The following is a 15108-nucleotide window of genomic DNA, read 5'->3' on the forward strand; positions in this document are numbered from 1 at the left end:
CTATTCCGCGAAAACGTGATAAAAGGAAGCCAATACGATGAAACGAACTCATTGTACGCGCTCTTCCGGAGAAATATAAAGAAAGAAAGTGCTTTTAGCGAAGAACTTAGCTCTGGTGTCGAACATATACATATATCGAGAAGTGGTTATTACGGCAACAATAATGCGCGAAATTATCGATCAATGGGAGGTTGATACAAAGAGATCTTCCCTTAGATTACTTTGTTTCCTGGGTATCCCCGACCGGACACGACATCGCACATCCTCGCGGTATTATCATCATCAACCACCTGCTCTCTCTTCCCTCTGTTCTTCACCTCACTTTGAATATAATTCTATAAGACGCGAATTTTCGGCGTGCCACCGTGATCACGCGACCAACCAGAAACGTGAAACCAACGTTTCACTTATGCTTCTATTCCCGAAACAACGTGAATCGATCCCCATATGTCTTTTTCGACCATGCATTCTACCGAGAAAATGGGAACAATGTTGCAAAAAAAAAAATAAGGACGTTCCTCGTATTCCTTTCAATTCGTCTTCATTAGGTAATTATCTTGACTCAAGTGAATCCCTTTTATATTCTCCTCCTCCTCTTTTTCTTTACCATCAAACCATTCTTCTTCCACGAGCGTTCGCTTACCTCATTGTTTTCTCGCCTTTCATCGAACATGCACCGATCGACAGTTTCGCTTCCTTCGTTGGAGATCACGCAACAACGTTGAGTTGGTCGCCACGCTCTCCCGCATTAATTAGCCTCAAGGAATCACCAGGAAGACCGGAATCAGGGACCAAGAACCCACGAAACAGCCGTTACGCATCTTCAAGCCCTGGGTTTATACTTCTGGGAAGATGCTCGTAAAGACTGCTTGGCTTTCGTTGGCTCTGTTATTAGCCGCGCATAGTCTGCGACTTAAAACGAGCCAAACCTGGCCCCGTGCAGGAGGGGGCCTCGAGGATATAATCGCGCTTCGCCACTCTTCCAGCCTTTCACCCAATACCACTAATCTACCGCGGCTGACTACCAACGCGAGAAAAGGTGGCCGCTTCGGCTACGCGGGATTAAAAGGCCTCTTCTCTTCCTTTAGAACTATGTTTCTTTGCCAGGATTGAGTGATCGAGGAAGGATGGATCAGCCGCGAGCGTTCTGTGGAATTTAAGGATAAGGTTAAAATTTATTGGTTAAGTCGAGCTCATTGGAGTAACAGTTTAAGCAACGACTCGCAGGGAATTTTTCTATTGAAAAACACCCACTTTTAACTTAATATTTCGTGATTCACACAAATCGCATTAGGCGTTTTATTTCGACTAATTCACACTGAATGAGTTACATTCAAAGCGCGTTCATAGTTCTATATTTCGATTTTTAATTTCTACGATGATCAGATGTCACCTTTGTGGTTCTTGCTTGCTGCAGCCTCGATTGTGCTTTTATTCGTACGTTGCACTTTGTTCCGACGTTCCGACGTTTCGCTAGCGTTTCAGTTTGTCTTTATTGGAGGTATAAAGAGGCGTCGATTCTAATAAAAAGACGATTGAACCCCGAAGAACCACGAATATGTCAGCTTATCTATATTTTTGTACTTTTGTAATAAAAATAAGCTATTTTACAATAAAATTAATCTATGTGAATATATTATAACCTCAGTGTAAAAGAATATACTATATATGTATAAAAAGAAACTAAAGAAATAGAGCGAGTTTGCCTTTTAATTCAGATGCAGCAAACGATCAACCGTGAATATCTTAATCCCAATACTACATCATATTCAGCGCTATTTACGATTTACTCAGTCTTATTTTTAAAAAATCCTCTAAACCACCATTGTAATCCACCCAAAAAATCCTCTAAATCGCCATTATAATCCACTCAAATACCAGAATTACAAACTGAATCTACAGGATTAGGCAGTCAAATCGGTACCTCGTCCTGCATAAAATGACCTTCCCTATTAAAACGTTCCCTAAATCTCTTTCAATCGATTTCGTTGGGAAAAAAGAAAGAGGCAAAACAAAGTATCGCGAGAAGCGTCCCGTATCTGTGAAACGGGCGGGTAGTACTAAGGAAAGACAGGAAGCGTGAAAGGAATCGGAGGGTGGCGAAGTCACGGGGTAAGATCATTAGCATCCGTTCGGCTAGAAGAGAAATATTCAGGGAGTGAGAGGTAACGTCCGATCGGTGGCGGCACGCCACAGGGAAAACAGAGAGAAAGGTCCCGTTGGGCGCCGGAGTGAAGGCAATCCCCGTCGGGACGGAGAAGTTTTACGCGGAGATTATCAGGAAGCGGAGCGGACGCCCATGAATACGGAGATCCTGCCCGATAAAAGGACGAAAAAAGGACTGCGCGAAGTGACGAGGAAAGAAGAGCGAGAGCGAAAAGGGAGAGAGTGAAAAAAAAGGAAGAAAGAAAGAAGGATGACAAAAAGAAAACACGGAGTAGGAAAGGTAGCAGGTAGTAGAAAGGCGACGAGAGGGAGAAAGATGGAAAAGCAAGGGGCAAGTGAGAAAGACAGAGGGCCAGAGGCAGTAGGGAAAGAGTTGGTAACCCAGTGCCGCCAGGAGAGTGCCGGAGCAATGTAGTCGACCACGAATGAGCGTACCAACGGATGGAGAGGCAACACTTTGTAGTTTTAATCGATCCGGTGGGACGGGGGAGAAAGACGGAACAGCAACCCCCTTCGTGCTCTCTCGGAGAGAGGGTGAGTCGGCATGTGCGGCAAGGAACGCGAGGGTGAGGAGGGAAGCACGAGCCAACGACTAGAGAGACGAACCGAAAGTGGAACGAAGAGGGCGACTATCGGTGGAAGAAGGACGTGGCGAAGTGGCCGAGCGATGAACGAGGAAACGATGGTGCAAGAGGGATGGAAGGAATACCCGGAGAGAGAGCGTAGAGACCCACATCCTGCCGACTCCTACAACTTCAACCACCAGCTGGCTACACCTCCTGCCTCCGACCGGGGGCGAGTTATATGTGAAAAGCACGTGGACCTTCGGGAGGAAGAAGGACGGGAGGATTCATTCATTTCCTCGTATATTTCCTGGAAAAGATCCGCACGTACTTTCGTCAATGTCGCCGGGGTTTCAGGCACCGAGGAACAGGTGGAAACTAGCATTTCTTTAGGAATATTAGGTCACCCACTTTAAGGGATGAATTCTCTTGCGAAAATTATTCTTAGCGAAGTTTGGAGAGTCGAGTGTTTAAGGAGTAAGTAGTAGAATATTCTTAATAATCGTAAATGCACATAGTTGCACTGATTGATCATGAATTTTATGATAAACAAAAATATAAAATATATTTGGTATCTACCGATCGAAGAGAAGACGATTCTACAGACCCTTGAAGAGTAATGGAAATAATATGTAACGAAATTGATATTGGTCTTTTACATCAAATGACGCAAGATGTAGTTAAAATATAATCAGTCAAAGTATGTTTCGAAGATAAGTCTTAAAGAGATAAAAGCACTTTCAAGAGATAAAGACAATACGTAACAAAATTTGAAGACGAACTATTTCAAATTAATCTTGTTAACGATGCAACTTCTGCAAGATTTAATTTCGCTGAAGGAAAAGCAAGCACATGAGAATCCCAAAATGCAAAATGACTTGTCGATTACGTAAAAGGAGACTTCTTTCGCGTAATTTCGAGGATGGCTGAATCGATGCGTTTTCATTACGAATTGCGAGGTCTAATCAGAGGTTTCGCGATCGATAGAAGCGTCGTCGTAGCAAGTATAGGGCAGCACGTAAAGAACTACAATAATTTACTGTCAGCTAGCGTGACCAGCATGGTCGAACTCGAAGAACTCGCCGTCTTCGAGCGATGTTTCAGCCGAAATGTATTTGTAGCAGAGAGACGCGCCTCTAAGGGTCGAATCACGACAGAATATTGTCGAGGTCGATGTTGGAGAAATTGAGGGGAGAACATTAAAACACCGAGGGTGCGGACAGTAATAGTGGCGCCGACAAGGGTAGCTCGTCGCTCAAAAGGGGTAAAATTTGGACTTAATAAAGGCTGCCTGCGTCGTAACGAAACACGCAGTTATATTTACACGAAATTCTGCGTTCACGAATATTTTTACGCACGAAGAAGATCACTCGGAGCCACGCGATTGACTAAATAATACTAAGTCGTTTCATTATCAATTTTTAGCGAAATATTGTGCCCAACTTGTTGAGTCCACGTTATTTATTATCTGTCTATTTCCTTAATTAGCATTTGATGAATCAAAGGCCCAAGTCAGGAATATTTATGACATGTATACTTTATGAATTTCATAAAACAATAAAAGTTGCAGTAGGAAATTTTAATTACGTTTATATATAAGCATTGGATATAAAAGCACGCCAATGATAACTTTTTAGACTCTGGAGAAAAAAATGTTGATCAAATCCTGGAAGATAGAGATGTCGCAAATTACAGATAGAATAGTTAGTTTCTATATGATAAGAGGTAGAAAATAAGGAATGATACTGGTCTTTTGCACTTTCATGTCAAACATTTGACAAAAAATCTTGGAAATCTACTTAATATAAAATTTTGTTAGAAAACGAAGGATGCGGTAATATTCTTGCAAAATATTAAACTAAATAACGAGAGATACGAATTTGCAGTACAGATTGCGGAAATAATTAACTTGTAAGTATGCGGTGCATGTGCTGAGTCAAAGATAAGATGCAAAAACCATCCGTAATATATTCAGCCGTGAAGCGACCAGGCCACTCGTCCGGTGCAGTCCGGTGGGTAAAAAATTTCGAAAGATTTACATGCTATGGAAAAGCGTAATGCTTCAGATTCGTCGACCAGATTGACGCATTTTAATATGTATAGCGGAGGTATATTTCTTTCTAACTCGAGCCGATCTCTCTCTACTCGCCACGATGAAAATTCAAACCGCACGTTATTTCATTCGTCGATGTTTCAAAGTAAAAAGGAACCATTTCGTTCTCTATTTTTTCCCGATGGTCCACCATAAAACTATTCGTTCTTCTTCGTTCGCCGATATTTTCCAGCGGTTGCTACTTCGATCTGAATATCCGCTTATTCGAACGAATACGACGAATTTTAAGGTAGCAGAAGGACCGTGTGTAAAGTGTCTTAAAAAGAGCAATTTCGTGGCCATATACGCACCTGTCACATCGACCTAACGACTCGAAACACTTCTTCCATTCGTCTTTCACATCGGTCGGTGCGTCGTTCGAAACTGGCAAACCCATTGTCGTCGTTTCAATCTGGGAGACAGAACGAAACGAAAATGGCGCACTATCGGCTCGTAGCGTTGCAATTACCAGCCACGGGGTTCATCGCGCCCCTGAAGATAAATGAGACAGTGGATCAACGTCGACGAACTCCGACTTCTGTGTACGACGATTTATCAAAATTAATGACCGCCGAGGACTACCGGGTCGACCGACCGTATGTGTAATTGGAGTGCATCTGTGACTTGCAATTGATAGGCCAGATACTTGAGGATCACAGACAGGACATGTATAATTCGCGAGAAATGGTTTCGTGACGATTTTGGACCGATGACTGAAAATTTTGCAGATTTCTGAAACATTCGAGAGATGCTTTGGAAAGCATTTGTGATTATTGTGTTTTTGCATTATTGCAGCGTGGATATTCACATTATCACAGAACAGAGCAATTCTTGCTTGCAGCCACCTATCTTCTTCCTGTGCTAGTGAATTCCTAAGAAAATGACACTCGCTATAGTGTTAAGAGTTAGAACTGCAAGTTCAATAAAATTTAACAAAAGTATGATAAATAAGATTTCTAGAGTAGAAGTCTAAATAAAAGAATTCTCCACTCTTACAAATACTACAAGTCCCAATTACAATGAAATACACGGAACCTAAATTCACCCCAAATACCCCCTTCTTCCTCGCCATCCCAATTCCCCCGAAACCAACAGAACTACCAACCAGCATCCGCCTGCGGAATAACTCATCTCCTATAAATCTGTAAGAAAAACCAGAAGGACCGTCCCAGAAACCAACCGAGCGCCACCCATCGATTTTCAATCCGCTATCTCTGATCGTCCATTTTACAAGAACTAGCCGCCTCTGAAGAAAAAATTTGCCGATCTGTCCATCGGATAAGCGCTTAAAATCACATCGTTAGGAGGCTGGTGTCAACCGGTGGTGTCCCTTCCGCGCAGAAGACCGGTGGGTGTCGTGAGATCGGTCCTTGGTGGCAATCGCTCCTCCCGGGCATCCCCGGTCGAAGTACTCTTCAGCCCCGTCGGGCTGATTTGCATCACGGTTACGAGCTCGTTCGAGCTCGTGGTGGTTATATTACAGAGCGAGGGAGAGAGGGCCAGGATGTGGAAAAAGGGGGACAGACGACGCGCGGGTCCCTCTCGCGCGCCGCGTTCCACCCCCAAAGCAGCCTCGCTGGAGGCAGCTCGGACACTCATAACAATCATAACAACGGGATCCTCGCGAGTAACTCGCGGACCACCTCCGCGCATGGGTACCGCCTCCAGGACCGCCTCCATTGCCCCTTCCTGCTGAAACGAGCATTGGCTGGCGGCTAGGCGGGAGAGAAGCCACGGCGGGTTGCCTTCCCTCGACTCAACAGCGGGGCCACTACGCAGCCAGACTGCGGACCGTCAGGATTCAGGTCCAAGTTTTCGCGCCGAGCTTCGACCGCGCAACGTGCACACCACGCTGCCAGCGACACGAGGGCCGAGCCAACGTGATCCAGAACGAGCAGTCCACACAGCGATCGATCATCTTGGATCACCGATTTTGGAATTCGTTAAAGAGTGCATCGAGTCTGATCGATCCTGTTCCACGAGGGGTTCGATTCGAGTCTACAGTGAAAAGGATACAGGAACGAGAAATAGAAACCTTCTTGGACCTCATCAGACGGGATGTGAAAGATAGAGGAACGACTTTGAGTGGAGGAAGTTTGTGAAATACGCCGGTGGTAGGCGAGTGTGTGAGTTCGAAAGTGATCAGGGAATCATAGCGCAGAGGTGCGTGCGCCGTTCAGTCGGCACGTGGACGCACCAAAGGAACACATTATATATAGACATATCGCGAGTCCTGACTATTCGTCGATTGTTACGGTTGTGGTGAATCTATTGAAACCGGTGACGCGTTCTAAACGCAGTGGAATAAGTGTCCATCACCAGTCGTCTGACCACTACGTGCAGAAACTACTGTGCGTTGTCGCGATCGATTAGCCGACCCGTGGCTTCGTTAAGCCGGATCTCTACGGACACTGCTAGCGTGGACGTTCTTCGAGTGACTTATTTTAGACCCAGTGAACTCCGTTTAGTGAATTATAGCGGGTCCAGGCTTTACACGTATGATCGAAGACTGTCGAAAATATATTATCAGGAGAGCCACGTGCGGGAGGCACTAAACGTGGCAGGTGCTACGGACAGGTGGCTCGAGTTAATTGCACGGCAATAAACGTAGACATTCTGCGAAAGATTGATCAATGGGCAAACTCTGAAACGTCCGTGTGTTGTGCGTGTCTAGAGTGTATCCAAGGAAGGAGCCGCGTATCATTACGTTTTCTAACGACTACGCGTCGCACTGGCGATGCGGTAATAAAACTGACGACGACACAAGGACTCAGACTCTAACAAACTCCTAATTATCGCCGCGGGTAATTGCGACACGCACGTGACTGCCGTTGTGTTCTTCGACGTGGAATCGCGCGCGATAAGCACGGTCGCCGCACACCGTCTGACAAATAGAATAATTAAAATCACATTAAAGGAACGCTCGTCCGCGCACTTTGTGCTCGTTCCATCTTTGTGTTACATGATCATCTTCGAAAGGAACTGACTTACAAACCTCACAACGTTTTTCACTTAAGAATCATTACAAGACGATTGCGATTGTTTCAGTAAAATACAAGACGTTTGAGTTTTCAATCGAGTTTCTGATAAAAAAAAAAAAAAAAAAAAAAATAGTTCTATAATAAAATCAAAGGTGGTACTTCTGAAGTAGTATTCCTTCCGGGTTAGTTGGAACGATCGACGAATCGAGTCGACGTATTATCGGGCTGTGAGCTATTAACTGTTTGCTTCTTAATCGCTCCTAATTACTCACAATTACCCGGCGTAATTAAGTAGGCTGATGTCACCGGCGGTCGATGTATTTGTGAATCGTTTGTCCGTCGACGTCGGTCCACCGTCGCCACCCGGACTGTTGTCTGTCGTCGCTGGTCGTTGGAAAATTACCGGAGGATCGTGAAAGAGAAAAAGAGGAGGCGACGAAAAGGTGCTCTCGAGGAAAGTCATCGATCGAATCAGAAAGCCGGAGGAATTGCGGTCGAATCCGTTGGTGTTCCAGTCGAGGGAAGTTTTATTCAGAGACGATAAAATTCGTCAGACTGGGGAAGCGCGGCAAGAAGATTTTTAGTTCGTTCGAGCAGGTGGCATCGAGGTGAATAAATAGAACCAAGCAGTCGAGAGAATCTACGTCAGGACGACGTCCCACGTACAACAATCACAGGTCGTCTCAGGTGAGCGTCAATCATAACTCTTATTCGTCAATATTAAAAGAGGACACTTAGGAAAATAACATAAATGATAAATCCACTTAGAAAATAGAATAATGTAAAAATCGATTCTGTTCTACAAGTCATAAAGGTAGTTTGATACTTGCCGTTAAATATAGATAAATTTCATAAAAATTTTATCATTTCATCAGGGAACATCGGTTAGTAGAACACGAAAGTATCTCAATGTTATTTATGTCCCGATAAAAAGAGGTTAACAGGAATTTCTCTCAGATCTCAGATAAAACGTCTAATTTTATGGATAACGTTATATTACACATCAAGATGAAAAGATTAAATATCAATGTGAGGCGTATCTAATAGAAAAACCCTATAATCGTGGTAATTGGTAGTAGTCGAAAAGAAAAGGGCACATATATTTCCATCAAAATTTGGTTCGGTCGATCCAGCCGTGTATTTATATCTGGCCAGGCAATTGCGAGGCTCGCGAGCGATAATCGTTGCTCCGATAGCATGAAGTTAATCTCTGTAATTAAGAAAGTTACTCGGGGGCCCGGCCACGCGGGAATGTTGCTAGCGAGAGATTGAAACCGGCGCTGGGTTCTGCACGGTTCGCCCGAAGCCGGTGATAATTCCCCGCGGCTACTTAGCTGCGTTCCAATAATTAAGGTGATAATTATGCGCGATCGCGTACGTGTCTACATCTAATTTGACCTGAAAATGCTAACTGAAGGAACGGTACACTAGCTCCATATACCAATGCGTATACCAATACACAACAAACTGTGTGCCCCTTTAACCTTTAACGTTCGATTGTAGAAATTGTTGTCAACATTTCTGTGGAAATAGGTTGAGTGTAACTTTTGTATGATATTTGTATCGAAAATTTCGAGGATGTTTACTGTTTACAAAGGTTTTTAAAGATATAACGTAGAAAACATCTTCTTGCGAACAAAATTCTTGTTTCTTGTTATAATCTTTGAGTGGACAGTTTAATCATGTTTCTTAGTTGAATGATTTTAGGTATAAAATTTCCTTGTGTTTGTCGTATTATTCTATTTTATCTCCAGACGTTTTGTACGTCTTTTGATCATTCTATAGCAAAAACGGCAAAAAGAAGTTTCTTATAATTCATCGTATTATAATTCCTTTCGTCATTTCAAACAATGTCTTCTTTGTCTACAAGAAAGAAAACTTGAAACATACTTCAAGCACTGTCAACAACTACAACATTAAAATCCGCAGCAAGTACACTATAAAAATCCCCAGAGTCGTTATATACTTTAACCAATAGATCACAATCACTTTAAATAAACATCATGTAAGCTATTTATATTTCTAAGCGTACACTCGATTAGAATAAAATTCTAATCAAATAAAAACGACGAAGAAAAAAGAGAGGTAACGGAAATATGATTCACGAGGTAAATGGCTAGAAGCGTCATCGCGAAATTTTAAACGTCCACTGGCGACAGTACGCGTGCCGCGATCTCTTCATTACAGCAATTCGATGACTACCCCCACCGCTCTGGCCGACATCCACCCTCCACTGTTAAAAACGAGGCCGGTGAACCGCGGTTTCCATCGAAATCATCGGTGGAATGATGCCGGAGCCGGTGGGTTGCGCGTACGCGCGGTCCGAAGTGCGTGTCGAACACGCATGCACTCGTCATGAATCCAATTAACCCAGCCGCGCATACGCTGCGTGCCAGATATTTTCGATGAAATGACACCGTCAGTGAGACCACGTTGGCCACCGTGGCACACACGGTTTCCACGGACCATGTGATTGGAGAGGTAAACAGGAGCACGTGTTGGCAGCGTGACTACCGAGTGACGCGCGGGGGTTGAGGGGCGGATAGGAAGCGGGTAGGAGGTTGGACGAAGGGTGTGCAGAGTGGTTTGCCGGATGGGAAGGGTGTCGAGGGTAGAAAATCAGTGCGAGCAACCGGAGGGTAGGAGAGTTCTTTGCTTGCCGCCTCGGGACCATGGTGAGTCGCTCAAAGAGGAGGAGAGGGTTGGAGCAGTGGTTGGCCGAGAAAGAGGGAGAACGAGTGAAAGAGAGGGCACCGCTTTGCTTGACGTGGAAAACCAGGAAGGGAATGCGAGGAGAAAGAGGAGGAAAGTGCCGGTTGATGGAGATTCGAAAGCGGAAAATCCCAAAGGAAGCACTCGACTCGCGATATCGTTAGGACAGTAGTTCTCTCCGGCGACTTGGGAAGAAAAACCGACGCTTCTCCTTATCTGTCTTGGAGTACTTCCGATGTGTATAGGATAGTTCCGTAAGAAAATTGAAAAAGCGGTGTTACAAATTGTTTTACTTAACTCAAGTTTGGGTACAGGAAGGGTGTTCTTATTGAACAACGAATCTTTATTAGAAGAAATTTTCCTTGAATGGTTTAACTGATTATTTAGGGTGACAGGAACTTGAGAAACTTTTTACTTCTGAATTATAACAGGGAAAATTCTTCTCTTTGAAAAATAGTTTTCATCTAATAGTACAGATTTTTCAATTTCGTCCTTAGAATATATTTCAGCATAAGAACCAAAACTATGTTTTGGCAATTAAACAAGGTAAAAGCAACATAAAATTCATCAGTTTCCATAACATTTATAGAATTGAACATTTACAACATCTAAGAAAAGGAACAAAGAGAAGTATATATTTAAAAGAAAAGATCCGCGTTCACACGTAAGAAAAAGAGAAAAGCAAAAGTATGAATAAAAGTAAAGCCGGGGATGAGTAATAGAGAGAACGCGGATATTGTCCAGGTCAAGAAAAGTAATCGATGCTTTCCCCTTCTTAAATCCTTGCACATTTCTCCTCGTTCCTCCACGTTTATCCTCTATCTCTGTTCTCCTTTTCCCTCGGCTCGTCAATCCCCGTTTGCAGCCCCATTCAAGCTCCCTTTTAGCCGATTCAACCCCTGCCGACGATCCGGCGCGCGATAACGTTTCGCTCGACAACTTACCCACTTCCAGCTCGCTTTGTATCCTTGCTTCTCTATTTTCCATCCAGCGCCCTCCATCGATTATCGACTCACGAATCATCGCCGCTAAGCAAGTTACGCCACCGTCTTCGAGCGTCAAATGTGAATCGAGTGTTTCTCATCGTTTTCGTGCTCGAACACGATATCGCGTATTAATCGTCGACACATTCACTCTCCCCCTCTCCTTAAATTCGATTAAGCAATTTTCCTTCATTTGGAAAATTGATTTTCTTCGGTTATTCCACCGACTCGATCGATCTGTTTGTTCCGAATTATTTTGGCAGATTTCGGTGAAATAATTTAGGATGCTTGAAAATTATTTTGGATATTGGTATTTATAACGCCGTGGAATTTATTTTTTAACGGATGATCATTATTATTAGCATGGTTTTAACGTAAATAAAAGTTCGGCTCGATATTCGATCGTTAAAATACGTTGCAATGTTTTATGCAGTTTGTTGAAAATTTAATCTATATTTTAGTGATTAAATAGATTAACAAATCTAATCGGAAAATTTCTAAATTTCATGAAACTCCTCAGAATAAATCCAATATAAAAAATAGACTATAGCGATTGTATCCTGTACTCAATAAACAATCTATTATGTAAAGCAATACATTACCTCACCGACGACGTGCAAGAACAATGTTCACGTTTTGCACAAGTGGTTCTTTGAAAAACAAAAATGAATTGTCGGAGGGTGGAAGAGATAAGAAATGAAACCCTTTCGCAGTTTAAACTTTTTTCTTTCTTTTTTCCCTTTGAGGGCAAATCCTTCTGCAAGCAATTGGACGACGTGACGCCCCATAGCGCGAGGCGATGCGTGAGGTGTCATTAATTCTAATAATTCATAAAGAAGCACGCACGTGCGTAACGGGGCGGGCCTGCTCGTCAAGGGACAAGCGTGATGCCACGGCACGAGTGTTTTTGTACGCTCAATGTTCCTAATAGACCTAATTTGCGTGTAAAAGCACTCCTGAGATTTCCGTGCCTCGTCGCCCTATTGAGGACTTCTTCTCGCGCTTGCTGCCAGCACTGAAAGGTCCCTGGCAAGAATTTTAATTCTCCGAAGAATGGACCCATGTTTCGCTCGTATTTTACGTCTGTCTCCTTTTCAACCGAGATGATACTTGATTTATATCTCTCGGGCCCTTGGATGGTTAGTTTTGACTGGTTTCTCATTTGACTTTCAGAAGATTTTTGTGAAATTCTGTCTTTATTGGTTAGTATTTGATTTTAATTGTTATGGTCTTGAGGTGGATTATTAAACGTGTAGATGTATTTAATAATGCAACGAGTGGATGAAACCGTAATAGTCAGTTATACTAAAATGCAGTGTAAGTACAAGTACAGAGATAGTGTATGCCGGTCGTAATCGTCGCTCGCTCAATGCTACTATGCTGATCGCAGAAAGGATAACAATTCAACTCTCTCCTGGGGAACACGTTCATACATTTTTATTGACGGACTTATTACAAAAAGTTCAAAGTTGCAGTTCTTATATAACTCCGGTTGAATATTACCAATAACGGCAATAACATTTTGTCCGGAGTACGTTTGCCTTTAGACTTTGTAAACCAAAACAACGTTGATACAATAATATGAGTCTCTCCAGATTCGAATTTTCCGTTGGCTCATGTGCCGCTATAGTCTCTAGAGCCTTTGAGTATATAATTTTGTCTTGAGGCTCTACTCCGTGTACTTGACGGAAGTTTCTGTGAAATATCTATTATCTTTATGAGATGGGATTTGATAAATTTGATTATTTCGGTCTGTAGATTATTTGGGTGCTCAGTTTTGAAACTTTACTCTTTGCACTTAACGAAAATCTTTGTTGAATACTGTTTTGTCAGAAATTGTGTTTTATTGGATAGTGTTTGATAAATTTGATTACCTCGATCTCTAGAATTTTTTGATCACTTTTCCACGCTTCATTCTTCGGATTTAACGATTTTTCTAGAATTTTGTCTTTATTGGTAATGCTGTTTTATTGGATAAGTTATCTGATTAACAAAATTCCTACGCTATTAATACCTTAACGTATCTCATTAATCTTTGCGCTTAACAAAGATTTTTGTAGAATACTATTTTCATTGAGTAATGTTATTACTCTTTGAATTCGTGAAAGAGTTTTTTTTAGAAAATCTATCTTTGTTGGAAAGGGCTTTTTTATTCAGTAAAGTTTTATAAACTTGATTACTCTGAAAATCCCTTGCATAATTAACACTTCGTTACCTTGCGTCACATTATAAATAATAATTTCCTAGATAATGTATGATAAATGCTTTCATTATTTAGCACGTTCGTTACTTCACGTCATATTACCATATGAGTTAATCAAAGATTCTTGTGAAATCCTGTCTTTGCCTGAAATAATAACGTAGTGTTTAATACATTTGAATATTTCGTTATATAAAGTCCGTTTGTTAATATATTCGCTACTTTGCGTAATGTGTATGACACGTCAATTTTACGTAAGAGAGCATCTTATCAGACGATTACGTTTTAATTTTTAGAAAAGATATATATTTGAAGTCTTATCTGCATTTGGTACACTCTTATATCGTATAAAAAGTGGCAAATTATGTTACCTGCATTTAGTATACTCTTATATCGTATAGAAAGTGGCAAATTATGTGTATCATGTAATATAAAGGTATTAAAAACCGAGTATCATGTACATACAATGCTCAGATTTCTTCACGAATGGTTGTAGTGGACATAGTAAAAATGTTGACACGCAGATACTACGGAGGAAGACTGATCTTGGTTATTTTATAATATGTATATTTGTTATATAAGATTCTCTTCTTACTGAAACAATTTGCAACAAGTACAAAATGTATCCTGCGTCGTGTAACTTTAAGAAAAAAGTTTGCAGCATATATTGCAATTTCTATATTATATAGTAAACGCAGTATGTGCAGAACACTCTGTGAGTGTTAATTATCAACCTAATTATCAAATTTCATGTTCTTCACACTTATCATATATTCGCTAAAAATTACTAACAGCCACTTTACTTATTATTTGCTTTACAATTAACACTATTGACTTAATAAAAAGAAACTAAGAAATTAGTCATCGATTAATTAATTAAGGATAGTTGAGGCGACGAATCTGGCGATTTTTGGGCTCGATCGAGCGAGAAACGCGAATACTGTTCAGCAACGACGGTTAATCTCGTTGAAGTCGGTCGAAAAAAAGGGTCCAATGAACCGAGGCAACTCGTCTTTGGGCCAGATGTTAATTCCAACGACTCAGCGTGAGCCGCGAAGGCGGTTTAGTACGTAAATACATCTTCAGCAGGGGGTACCATTATAATGGGCATGTGCGGTTAAAGTTCTATTTGTGGTAATTCGGAGTTTAATGCACTCACGCTCTGATTTAGCCGGCGGGCTGACACTTTTTTTGTCCGGCGCAACCCCAACGACGCTGGCGCCGTAAAACATGAAATATTCTTCCTGCGGCTCCTCTGGATGGTCTCTGCCCGCGCGCCTACGTATACCGTATCATATTTTCCATCCTCCGTGCCAAAATTTGACGCCACATTATGCCAGCGCTCTCACTCTCTCTCTTTCTCTCTCATCGTCTCCGCTTCTCTCTGGATTATTTTCACTTAAAACCACCG

The 15108-nt window shown here is 42.1% G+C and overlaps 1 protein-coding gene across 3 annotated transcripts in view; it reads left to right on the plus strand.

The window, feature by feature from the left end:
* The first annotated feature begins 6576 nt into the window (after positions 1-6576).
* The window catches only part of LOC122574459 (POU domain, class 6, transcription factor 1), a 210151-nt gene continuing 201619 nt past the window's right edge, over positions 6577-15108 (plus strand). For 2 of the 3 annotated variants that reach the window (XM_043742091.1, XM_043742092.1), the window contains exon 1: positions 6579-8489. The gene's annotated coding sequence lies outside the window, so the exon portion shown is untranslated. Of the gene's footprint in view, positions 8490-15108 lie in introns of all 3 variants that reach the window. The other variant, XM_043742093.1, reaches the window with a different exon arrangement.

Source organism: Bombus pyrosoma, linkage group LG13 (assembly GCF_014825855.1).
Source record: "Bombus pyrosoma isolate SC7728 linkage group LG13, ASM1482585v1, whole genome shotgun sequence".
NCBI classification, from domain to species: domain Eukaryota; kingdom Metazoa; phylum Arthropoda; class Insecta; order Hymenoptera; family Apidae; genus Bombus; species Bombus pyrosoma.